Genomic DNA, 10,723 nt, shown 5'->3' on the forward strand with positions numbered 1-10,723 from the left:
AGATTTCTGTGAGGATCAAATGAGAACAATGTCTAGAGAGTACTGTGCCAACCTTAAAGCTCCATACAAATGTCAGTTATTATTATTAGATCTACCAAGGAGCTCATGGCTTTAACGGAAATGCAGCTTCCTCGAGATCCTGAAACACTGAAGCACAACCAGTTTGTATCTGCAGAAGCAGCTGATAAAGGACAATATGTGAGAAAAGATAAGAGCACCAAGCCTGGGACATCAGTTCATACAGCTCTTAGAACTGAGAGAAAACTCCTCGAGTTCCAACCAAAAAGAGTTTCCAGAAATCACTTGGAAAATTATTCAGGGAAAGAATGTTGGCACCTAGAATGAGGATCCCAACTCAGACAATCAATAGCTTTGTGACCCTGGGCAAGTTACTTCAATACTCTGAACCTCAGTTCCTCCATTGCCCTGTAAAATGGGGATGATAACTTTTGCTCTCCTTATTTCACAGGGTTGTTTGTTCTCAGCAAAGCATTCTGTCAGCCCTGCAGCATTGGGTGCATCATTACATCAAATGATGGAGGTGTGATTGGTGTAGCTTGGCTAGAGAGCAGAGTATATGACAGAGAGTAATGGGACAGAGGTTGGGATAGATATGGCTTGTTGCCAAGTTGTTTAAGACTTTGAGTGCCAGGCTAAGTAGCTAGGACTTTATTCTTGAACAGACTTTCCCAGTGGTTTCCATCATGGAGTAAATTCATGGGTCATTAAAATCTGAGGACTCTGGGGGCTCGCTGTAGTTTTCACATGACATTTAGATATACACTTCTAAAAGATTAACAAATAGGAAAATGTTTCTTGACTTCATAAGCTCAAAAACTTGAAGGCTGGAATTGGCCTTAGTGATCAGTCCTGAAACTGTCCTGGTTTGGCTATTTGACAGGCCTGATTGAGGCTGGTCCAGTGGTTCAGTATCGGAACAGCAAACAAAATGAGGCATTCATAGACAACACAACATTTAACAAAGGAAGTTTACTTAACAAAAGCATGGAAAGGATATTTACAAGGATATTTACAGTATTGGCTCAGGTAGACACAGATCCTCTTGTCTCCAGGAAGACAGATAGGTAAGGAGATTGCCATCGACTTGCACGGCAGCAAAGAGTCCATTTTATACCTTAAGCTTTGTCAGTAAGTTTGAGCCTTAGTCCTCTGGACCAAAATAAGTCCAGGATGGTTTCAGGCCTAGCCCGACCTGTGTGGCAGGGACATTCTTTCTCAGTAGATGTTGTGCCTACCACACCAGTCTTAGGAAAAAGGCTTACATTCTAAGAACAATGTGCCTGTAAATATCCCAGACTCATTCTTGGGCAAACCTTGTGTGCTGGGTCTTCCCAATACATGAACTTTTGTGACATTACTCCCTTCCTCCCTATCAAGACGAGCTCTAACCCCTAACCCCAGCCACTGCTCAGAGATATTTTAAGGCTATGCCCAAAGCTGCATTTCCATAGTAGGACCCTGAATAAACAAACCAGACCATGAACTATATAAGCCATTGAGACAATGTCTAATCTCTATGACACTTGGATAGATTGATTGATGAACCATTCTAGGTCTACTCCCATTAAAAACATTATATTTTGGCTCTCCTGTGGTGCTGCCTTCATTGATCTTCTTTGGCAAAACCCTTAGCTTTTATCTATACCTCTTTCTATTCTTTGGATATTGATAAGACCATAGATCTAGACCTGAAAGGGACCTTAGAGATCATTCGACCCCCTCATTTTGCAGATAAGGAAACTGAGGACTGGAGAGGTTATGTAACTTGCCCAAGGTCACACAGTTAGTAAGTGGCAGAGCTGGAATTTGAACCCAGATCCCTTTAATCCAAATCCAGCACTCTTTCCAATTCTCCTGCAGTATGTCCAACCCTGTGCCACTAAACCAGGGTCGTGTTTTAGATTAATAAGTAGAAATCCCACCAGGAATCCTTGAGAACTCAATGTGAGGAACTGTCCTGTGAACATACGACTGAGAGATTAAATCAATTCATTGACCTGGGAATAACTGGAGGTGGTTTCCAATATCATTCTCTTGTCTGTGTCGTCGGCCTCAATACACCTTTCCAGCCTCATTATATATCACTCCCCTTACCACACTTTTATGGTCTGAACAAACTGGCCTTCTTCCCTTCCTTACACACGGCACTCCATCTCCACCTCCCCGACACTCCACCTCCCCGACATGACTCCTCGTGCCTTCTCTCTGGGTGGCTCCCATGCCTGGAATACATTCCATTCTCACCTTTCCAATCCCTAATCTTGTACAGCTCCACTTTCTCCATGAAGCCTTTCTTAAAGCCTCCAGCTGTTGGTGCCCTCCCTTCCAAATAGAACTTGTATTTAATTTGGGCACACAAATGTAAGTAAATACGTGTGTATATATGTATATACATATACATGTAAAGAGGTACAGAGACAAAGAGAAAAGTGGGTAGAGACCCGGACTTTCAGCCAGGAAGACTTTGGTTCAAGTACTGATTCTGACTGTCTGTCAGAACCTAGGCAAGTGACTTAACCTCTCAGTATTCTAGGCAATTACCTAAGACACTAAGTGGAAGAGAAGGTGCTAGTCTACCTTAGTGGAGAAAATTTCTTCACGTGGAAGTTCACTTCCCTAGCTTTCTAATTTTTATATACTTATAGATGTTCATAGGGGAGCGAGGTGGCACAGGGGATAGTGCAGCCTGAAGTCAGAAATACTCATCTTTCTGAGTTCAAATCTGGCCTCAGACACTTACTAACTGTGAGCTAGGGCAAGTCACTTAACCCTGTTTGCCTCAGTTTTCTCATCTGTAAAATGAGCTGGAGAAGGAAATAATAAGCCATTCCAGTATCTTTGTCAAGAAAACCCCAAATGGGGTCATAAAGAGTCAGACAGGACTGAAACAACCAAACAATAACATACATGTTCATATTGCCTTCTTTAATGGAAAAAAGTTTTGTTTTGTTTTGTCTTTGTATTCCCAGTCTAGCAAAGTGCCTGGCACTTAGTAGGTGCTTAATAAATGCTTGTTGCTTGATTGATGCCTCTAGTGAAGAAAGTACTTGAAGTTGTTACAAAGCACAAACAAAATCCCATTGGCAATGGGCCATGATTGTCTTTTCCATTTCAGAGCCAATACAAAAGAAACTAAAGTGGGATGGAGGGGAGGAGGGAGATTTCCTTAAAAAAAACCAGCACTTTGTGCAGCCCTTTTTACTCTTCAGAGTTGTTAACATCCATGGGCCATTAGTATTTCCAGCCTTCCAAACGACGATGGTTCCCTTCTTTATTTGCTTCTATTTCCAATAATAATTCCTCACATTTGTCCAGTGGTCTACATTAGGCTCTCACTTTCTTTTGACATTCATAGTAACCCTATGAGGGTGTCAGGCCAAGATTGTTTGTTTGTTTGTTTGTTTTCTTTTGTTTTCGGTGAGGCAATCGGGGTTAAGTGACTTGCCCACAGTCACACAGCTAGTTAGTGTCAAGTCTTATTTAAACTCAGGTCCTCCTGACTCCAGGACCAATGCTCTATCCGCTGTGCCACCTAGCAGCCCTTAGGACAAGATTTTAACATTTACTCCACAATCTTTTTTAGGAATCTACTGTGGGCAGACCGATTGGCTCCTCTTAGGACAGACACAACATTTAGAAAAACCTGGGATCCCCATCCCCACGGAGTTTGCAGTCCAATGAAGGGGGTAAGCCACAAATACTTAGCACTATAATAGGAAATGTGATAAGTACATCCAAGAGGTCCAAAACAAAGTATAATATAAGGTCAAAGGGTGCCGATGATGCTCAGTTAATGTTCAAAGAGCTTATTTCCAATGGAAAAGGAGATTTTCTTCAAAAGTAAGCATAGTTTTCTAGAAGAAGAAAAATGAAATGAGAGTGAGACCCAACAGGCCCTACTAAATCAGGCCTAACTCGGGCTCATTAACTAGTCAGCTGTATACCCATACAAGAGTTACCAATATCAATTCTCAGTCTAGTTTATAAGTCCTATGTAATTTCCCCCAATAACTTCTTCCCCAGAGAGCTCATGGGAATTATTCATATGTGAAGAAAATGGTACTGCACAGAATGAGTTACAATATTTTTGAAACATGAGGGAACAAGCATTCATTTTGGAGCTGGCTAGCTAAATCAATTAACAGGCCCATGTTTCCCATCTGCCCTTCAGTTATCTGTAGATATAGCTTAAAATGGGTATGAATTAGGTAACTACTCTGAAAAACAAAAAAACAAAAAAACAACTCACACTGTCTTTGCTGCCTTCTTTGGTCCCCTACAAGCATATATCCTATTTATTCCTGGTTAGCATTTATGTATTTTTATCATTGTAGCATTTACTCCCTCTAACTCCACAGCTTGTGGATTTTTCTTTCTTAGACTTCTAGTACATTGTAAGCTGTTTGAGGTCAAGGATACTTATTTTTTTTTCAATTTTGTACCCCCATTTCTCATAGTTAGCAGAGCACATGGTAGGTACCCAGTAAATACGTGCTGAATTGCTGATATGTTAAACGGTGAGTATTCACCACAATGGGCAGGCCCACCATGTTGTGACTCCCCAGTCATCTTTACATCATGCTCCTGTGCTCTGGATTCTACCTCCAAGGACGAACTTCAGTTGTGGCCTGGGCCCCTGATTGGTGAATGTTCATTATACCTAGCCTCACCCAGACCCATGATGGACTGCCTCCCCCTACTTGCCCCCAGTACTCCAATCCCCAATTTTTCACTTCTTACTTTTGTAACAAGAATCCAATCAACACAGTGATGCCCAGAAAAGATAAAGGACGTGTCAATGGATTGACCCACAAGTCTACTCACCATCCTTGTGACTTCACTCTCTTGTACGTGTTGTCTTCCCCTATTAGAATATAAGCTCCTTGCGGGCAAGGCCTATTTCAAAATTTTTTTTTTTATTATTTGTATCCTCAAGACTTTGGACAGTCTCTGGTACATAGTAAGTATTTAATAAATATTTCCCCCCTCCCCCATTCATTTATTCAGGGAAGGAAGCTCCATTGAGCAAAAAGAACACTGGCTCTGAAGTTACAGGGGCTCCAACCAAATCCCATTTCTTATGATTACTGCTTATGTGACTTTGGACAAGCCATTTGACCTTACAAGATCCTAAACTTAGAGCCAAAGAAACCTTTGACGCCCTATAATCCAATACCTTCATTTTACAGAAAAAGAACTGAACCACAAAGAGGTTAAGTTATTTGCCCAAGGTCACTTTGCTAGTAAGCATCTGAAGTAGAATTTGAACCCCGGCCTTCCTGATTCTAAATCCAGTGCTTTTATCACTATTCCATACTGCCTCTAGGCCACAATTTTCCTCATCCATAAATTGAGGAAGCTGGAGTACATGGTCTCTGAGGTCCTTTCTACCTGTACATCTATGGTCTATGGTCCTATGAACTGAACTGATTAGTTACAGTGAAACCTTGATGTGTTAGAGTCAATACCTGTTCTTCATACCCTTCCATCAGAATACTATTGGGCTCAGGGCAGCTAGGTGATGCAGCGGATAGAGCAGCCCTGGAGTCAGGAGGACCTGAGTTCAAATCTGGCCTCAGACACATGATATTGACTAGCTGTGTGACCCTGGGCCAGTCACTCAACTCTGATTGCCTTGCAAAAAAAGAAGAAAAAAAAAGGAATACTATTTGGCTATAAAAAATGATAAGCAGGCAGATTTCAGGAAAACCTGGAAACACTTACATGAACTGATACTGAGTGAAGTGAGTAGAACCAGAAGAACACTGTACACAGTAACAGCAACATTTTCGATGATCAATTATGATTTAGCTCTTCTCAGCAATACAATGATTCAAGACAATTCCAAAAGACTCCTGATGGAAAATGCTATCCACATCCAGCGAAAGAACTGACAAAGTCTGAATGCAGATCGAGGCATACTATTTTCATTTTCTTTGGTGTGGGTGTGGGTGTGTGTGTGTGTGTTTTCCTCTTGTTCTGTTTCTTCCTTCACAACATGTCTAATGTGGAAATGTATTTAACATGATTGCCCATGTACAACCTATATCAGATTGCTTGCCATCTTGGGGAGGGAGAAAAATTTGGAACTCAAAATCTTATAAAAATGAATATTGAAAATTATGTTTATGTGTAATTAGAAAAAATAAAATACTATTTACATACCCTTCTTTTAGTGTTGCTTCTAAAGTGAAGGCGAGAAAAGGTCAAGTATACATGTGAGACACAAGTCAAGCTTCTGGAAAGTAAGATCACTCTATGCTTAGAATGAATGGCCAAAAGGGCAGCTAGGTGATGAATGGATGGTACACTGGTCTTAGAGTAAGGAGGACCTGAGTTCAAATCCAGCCTCAGACACTTGGCATTTACTAGCTGTGTCACCCTGAGCAAATCACTTAACCCCAACTGCCTCAGGGAAAAACAAAACCAAGAATGAATTACAAAAAGAAAGAAAAGAAAGAGGGGAAAAGAAGAATAAGAAAGGGAAAGGGAAAGGGAAAGAGGTGCCAATTTTCATTTCAGCTTCTCACTGCTAGAAATTCCTTAGAGATTGATCCTTTGGGTTAATGAGGCTCTCTTTTAAAATTCAAAGCCTCTGGGAAACCAGACACATTAAGGTGAACCATCCATCATTCACATCTTAATATGAATTGGCTTAATTATATTCTTTCCTAAACCAAGTTGATGCAAAAAAAAAAAAGTGATTTTTTTTCCCCCACAAAATGAGATAGAAATGGTGAGAATGATAGGGCATGGAAAACTTTTTGGGAATATAGGTTTGGGTGTGGCCCCTATATCAGCAGAGCATGGAGAGGCCCGTAGGGCTGGGAACAAAGATATAGAAGGGGGAAGTGAGAAGGCCACCATTTCACAAGGTTGCCTGGAACAGGCCTAGCTCCCAGGCCATAGGAAACAAAATTCTATTCAATCCCACCACCATCCTGAATGCGAAATGGGAAATTCCAATAGTGATGCTCCTTCAAGGTAAGGCACACATCTCCCCCAGGCACCTATGAACTGCTCCTGTATTTATTTTTCTTTTTTTTTTCCTTTTCTTCTCATTTATTTATTTTTAATATTCATTTTTTTTTAACATTTTGATTTCTGAATTTGCTCCCTTCCAACGCCTCCCCCAACCCATGAGAAAGCAAGCAATATGATATCGATTTTACATGTGAAGTCACACAAAACATATTTCCATATTAGCCACAACATATATTTAGTGAACAAATAATAACAACTGACTTTTATCTGGCCTTTATGCTCATTTTCCCGTTTGAGCCTCACAATGTGTGAGGTCCGTACTATAGATGTTATCCTCGTTTTTTGAGATGAGGAAACTGAAGAGAAGTGAGGGGACTTAGTCAGGGTTTCCCAGCTAATAACTGTCAGGAGCAGAATTTGAACTCAGGTTTTCCTGACTCCAAGTCCTTCCTGTATGCCAAACTGCTCCTACCTACTCCAAGGGGTTGCTACCTTAGGTGCTGGGAATACAAAAAAAGAGAACAAAATTGTCCATGTGTACAGGGTCAGGGGTGAATGGGACAGGGTTGGAATTACTTAATACTATGCCTGGGCCTTCTTCCTTGGAGTCTGCACTTAAGCTCCCCACTAAGCAAGTCGGTGGTACAGTGGATAGAGTCAGAAAGACCTGAGTTCATATCCGACCTCAAACTCTTAACTAGTTGTGTGACTCTGGGCAAGTCGCTTAACCTTGTTTGTATCCGTTTCCTTGTCTGTAAAATGAACTGGAGAAAGAAATAGCAAACTACTCCAGTATCTTTGCCAAGAAAACCCTAAAAGGGGTCACAAACAGTCAGACACGACTGAACAACAACAACATGGGCTCAAAGGACCATAAATCTAGATCTGGAAAGAAATTGAGGCCATTATGTCATTTCACAGATGAGAAAAAAAGATAGAGACTAATTAAGTGACTCATCCAGGGTCACAAAGCCAATAAATATCTGGGGCAGAATTTGAACCCCGATATTCCTAACTCCAAGTCCAGTTCTGACAATTGGTGTGAGAGCTTCTCCTCTCAATACCCTTGTGCAACGCTGACAACATGATCCCCATCCCTTAGAGGGACAGGAATGTTGTCTGAGAATCTGGCCCACTGTTTAGGCATTTGGCATCCTACCCTCAGAATTTTACTTCAAGTATACAACCAAATGCTCATTTTAACTTGGAACACTTTCCTCCAATGGAATACTTCCCATGGGGGGAAGAGGGAGGCATGTGATGTTTGGTCATCTGCAAAAGTTTACCACCACCACTAAGCAGGAGGAAGAGATCCCCACCCCGTTCCATAATTACTTGCTGACTGAGGAGACCATGAGACTTGAGATTCTCACATGACATTGAACAAGAATAAGGCTGGCGTGGAGAAAGACTCTATTGTCCTCAGTCATTCCCAGACAGTCTTTGGTCACTTGGAGTCTCTGGGGATCTGGATCTGACCAGCTGAGGGCTCGTCCATGAGTCTCCGGCTGCTGCTGGGAGATAAGAGGAGCCCACTTCACAGAATCAAAGAACTGGAGTGGGCCCTCCAGCTCAGGGCAACCCCTAGTTTTACAGATAAGGAAACCAGATCCCAAGGAAGCAAAATGACTTTCCAAGGTCACCCAGGGAGTAAATGAGCAGTGCTAGGATTGGAAACCAGGTCCTCTGGCTCCAAACATACCATTTTCCCCCCACTCAATGAAACGACAGTGTTTGTTTCTTCTTGCACCGTCAAAAGCTACTTGATGACAAAGCAGGTGACTAGAATCCAGGTTTCTCTAGTCTTTCCCTTTTTCACCATGTGATATTCAATTAGAGGCACCCAAGTGTAGTGGAAAGAGAGCCAGCCTCAAAGTTACAGATATTTTGCTGTGTGACCTTGGGTGAGTCACCTACCTCAGTGCTCCAGGTAACTCAAATTTCAGAGGTGCACACATCTGCTTAGCTGGGGTCTGGGGTAGAGATGAGGAGTGGGTGTTCTCAGGGAGCTCTTCATACCAAATGAAATTGAACACAAACAATTCTGCCTTCCATTTTGGAAACTGATTTTGAAAGAAATGAGCAAATTCAATTGAAATCTCTCTCTCTCTCTCTCTCTCTCTCTCTCTCTCTCTCTCTCTCTCTGTCACTGTCTCTGTGCCTCTTCCAGAGAAAGTAAGAAACTGAGACTATGTAAGTTTCCATTAGGAAATTTTCATCATGGTCCAACTATTCTAAGATAATACTATTCACACTTTCTAAGTGCCCAAAAAGCAGCAGGTTACTTTTTTGGAGCAGAGGTAAGTTGACGTGACCTGTGCACGCGTACTGTTCAAGTAAACAACGGTCAGGAACAAGCCTTTTTCCCTGTGAGTGTATAAGTAAAAATATTTGGAAGAACTTCATTAATCCCAACCTGTAGATCTTCAAAAGTCAAACAGGAAAGAACTTTCATGGCTACAGCACCAGATAAACACCCGTCACCCTAGCAGGCTCCTTTCTGGGGAGGATAATCCTCACACGCACAACGTCCTTCCTTTGTCTTGGTTATTCATTTCGAACAACAGTTGGCAAATCTGGATTGGAAACAAGGCACTATCTTCCCAGTGCAGTTTCTCTGCACGTCCACGCAGCTGTTTGCAGGGTTGGCCCCCTCCCCCCTCCCCTCTGTCTCTCACCTTTGTGCACGGAGTGGCAGGGGGGGGGGGGGCCTCCAGCCAGTTCCAACGTAAACTGACTGTTTGCAGGAAAGCAAATGCCTCATGCAAAGTAGGCAAAGACACAAAGACTTTGGTGGTGCACGTGAGGCAGACAGAAGGCAGGCAGAGGTGAAGAGAAGGCGCCCCGTCGCCCTCGGGAAGGTCTGGGTTTTGAATAGGTCTTAAAAACCATGGCAGTTTGAACCGCGCGGAGCAGGGCAGGGAGCGGTAATAGTGGAGAGGGAAACCGAAGATGCTTTGACCCAAAGAATTTGGAATCCTGCGCTTTCTAAATTAGAATGCAACCGTTTCACTGGAAGAACACCTAAACAAAGCTGGAGCCAAGTCTGGACTTGCCGCTGCCCTTCTCACCTGTCGAATCAAAGTATTTGCATAGCCTGGATTCTGAGGAAACACCCAGATCCACCTCTGGTGCTCCGGGCCTGGGCTCTATGCAAAACACCTTTCTTGGCATTCGGAGGAGGGTGGCACTGAGTGCTTTAGCTGAGAAACAAAGCTGGGTGGAACCCAAGCTTCCCAGAGAGGCATCTGCATTTGAAGGAAGAATCCTTGGAAGTTCCGCAAGTTTATGTTGATAGAGTTGTTTTTATCTCTGCGGGGGCAAACCCAGGAGGGCTAAAATTACTAGCTTTGGCCAAGGGCCCGCCCCTAGTTCTGTGAGAGTGACCTAGCCTGTTGGGGTTTGGAGTCTTCCTTCTCCATCTCTTTGGAATCCCTGGCATTCCAAATCAGAATACAACCTTTACCCAGCAGAATGCAATCTCTTCCTTCCCCAGCCTATTGCCGTGGGATACAGCTCTCCGCTGCCCCAAAGCTAGGACTTGGCCGGGAGCGGAGCCTCAGACACTAAGTCACCCGAAGGACCGGCGCCGGCGCCGTAACAGGCCACTCACTTCCTCCTGCATTGCTACCAGGACTAGAGCTTCAGACAGAAGAAAGATACTCTTTCCCTTCTAATTTCCAGAGCTTTCCTCGGCTGCTATCATTTTGCATCTTCT

Source organism: Vombatus ursinus, unplaced genomic scaffold, assembly GCF_900497805.2.
Source record: "Vombatus ursinus unplaced genomic scaffold, bare-nosed wombat genome assembly UNPS02014818.1, whole genome shotgun sequence".
Lineage (NCBI taxonomy): Eukaryota > Metazoa > Chordata > Mammalia > Diprotodontia > Vombatidae > Vombatus > Vombatus ursinus.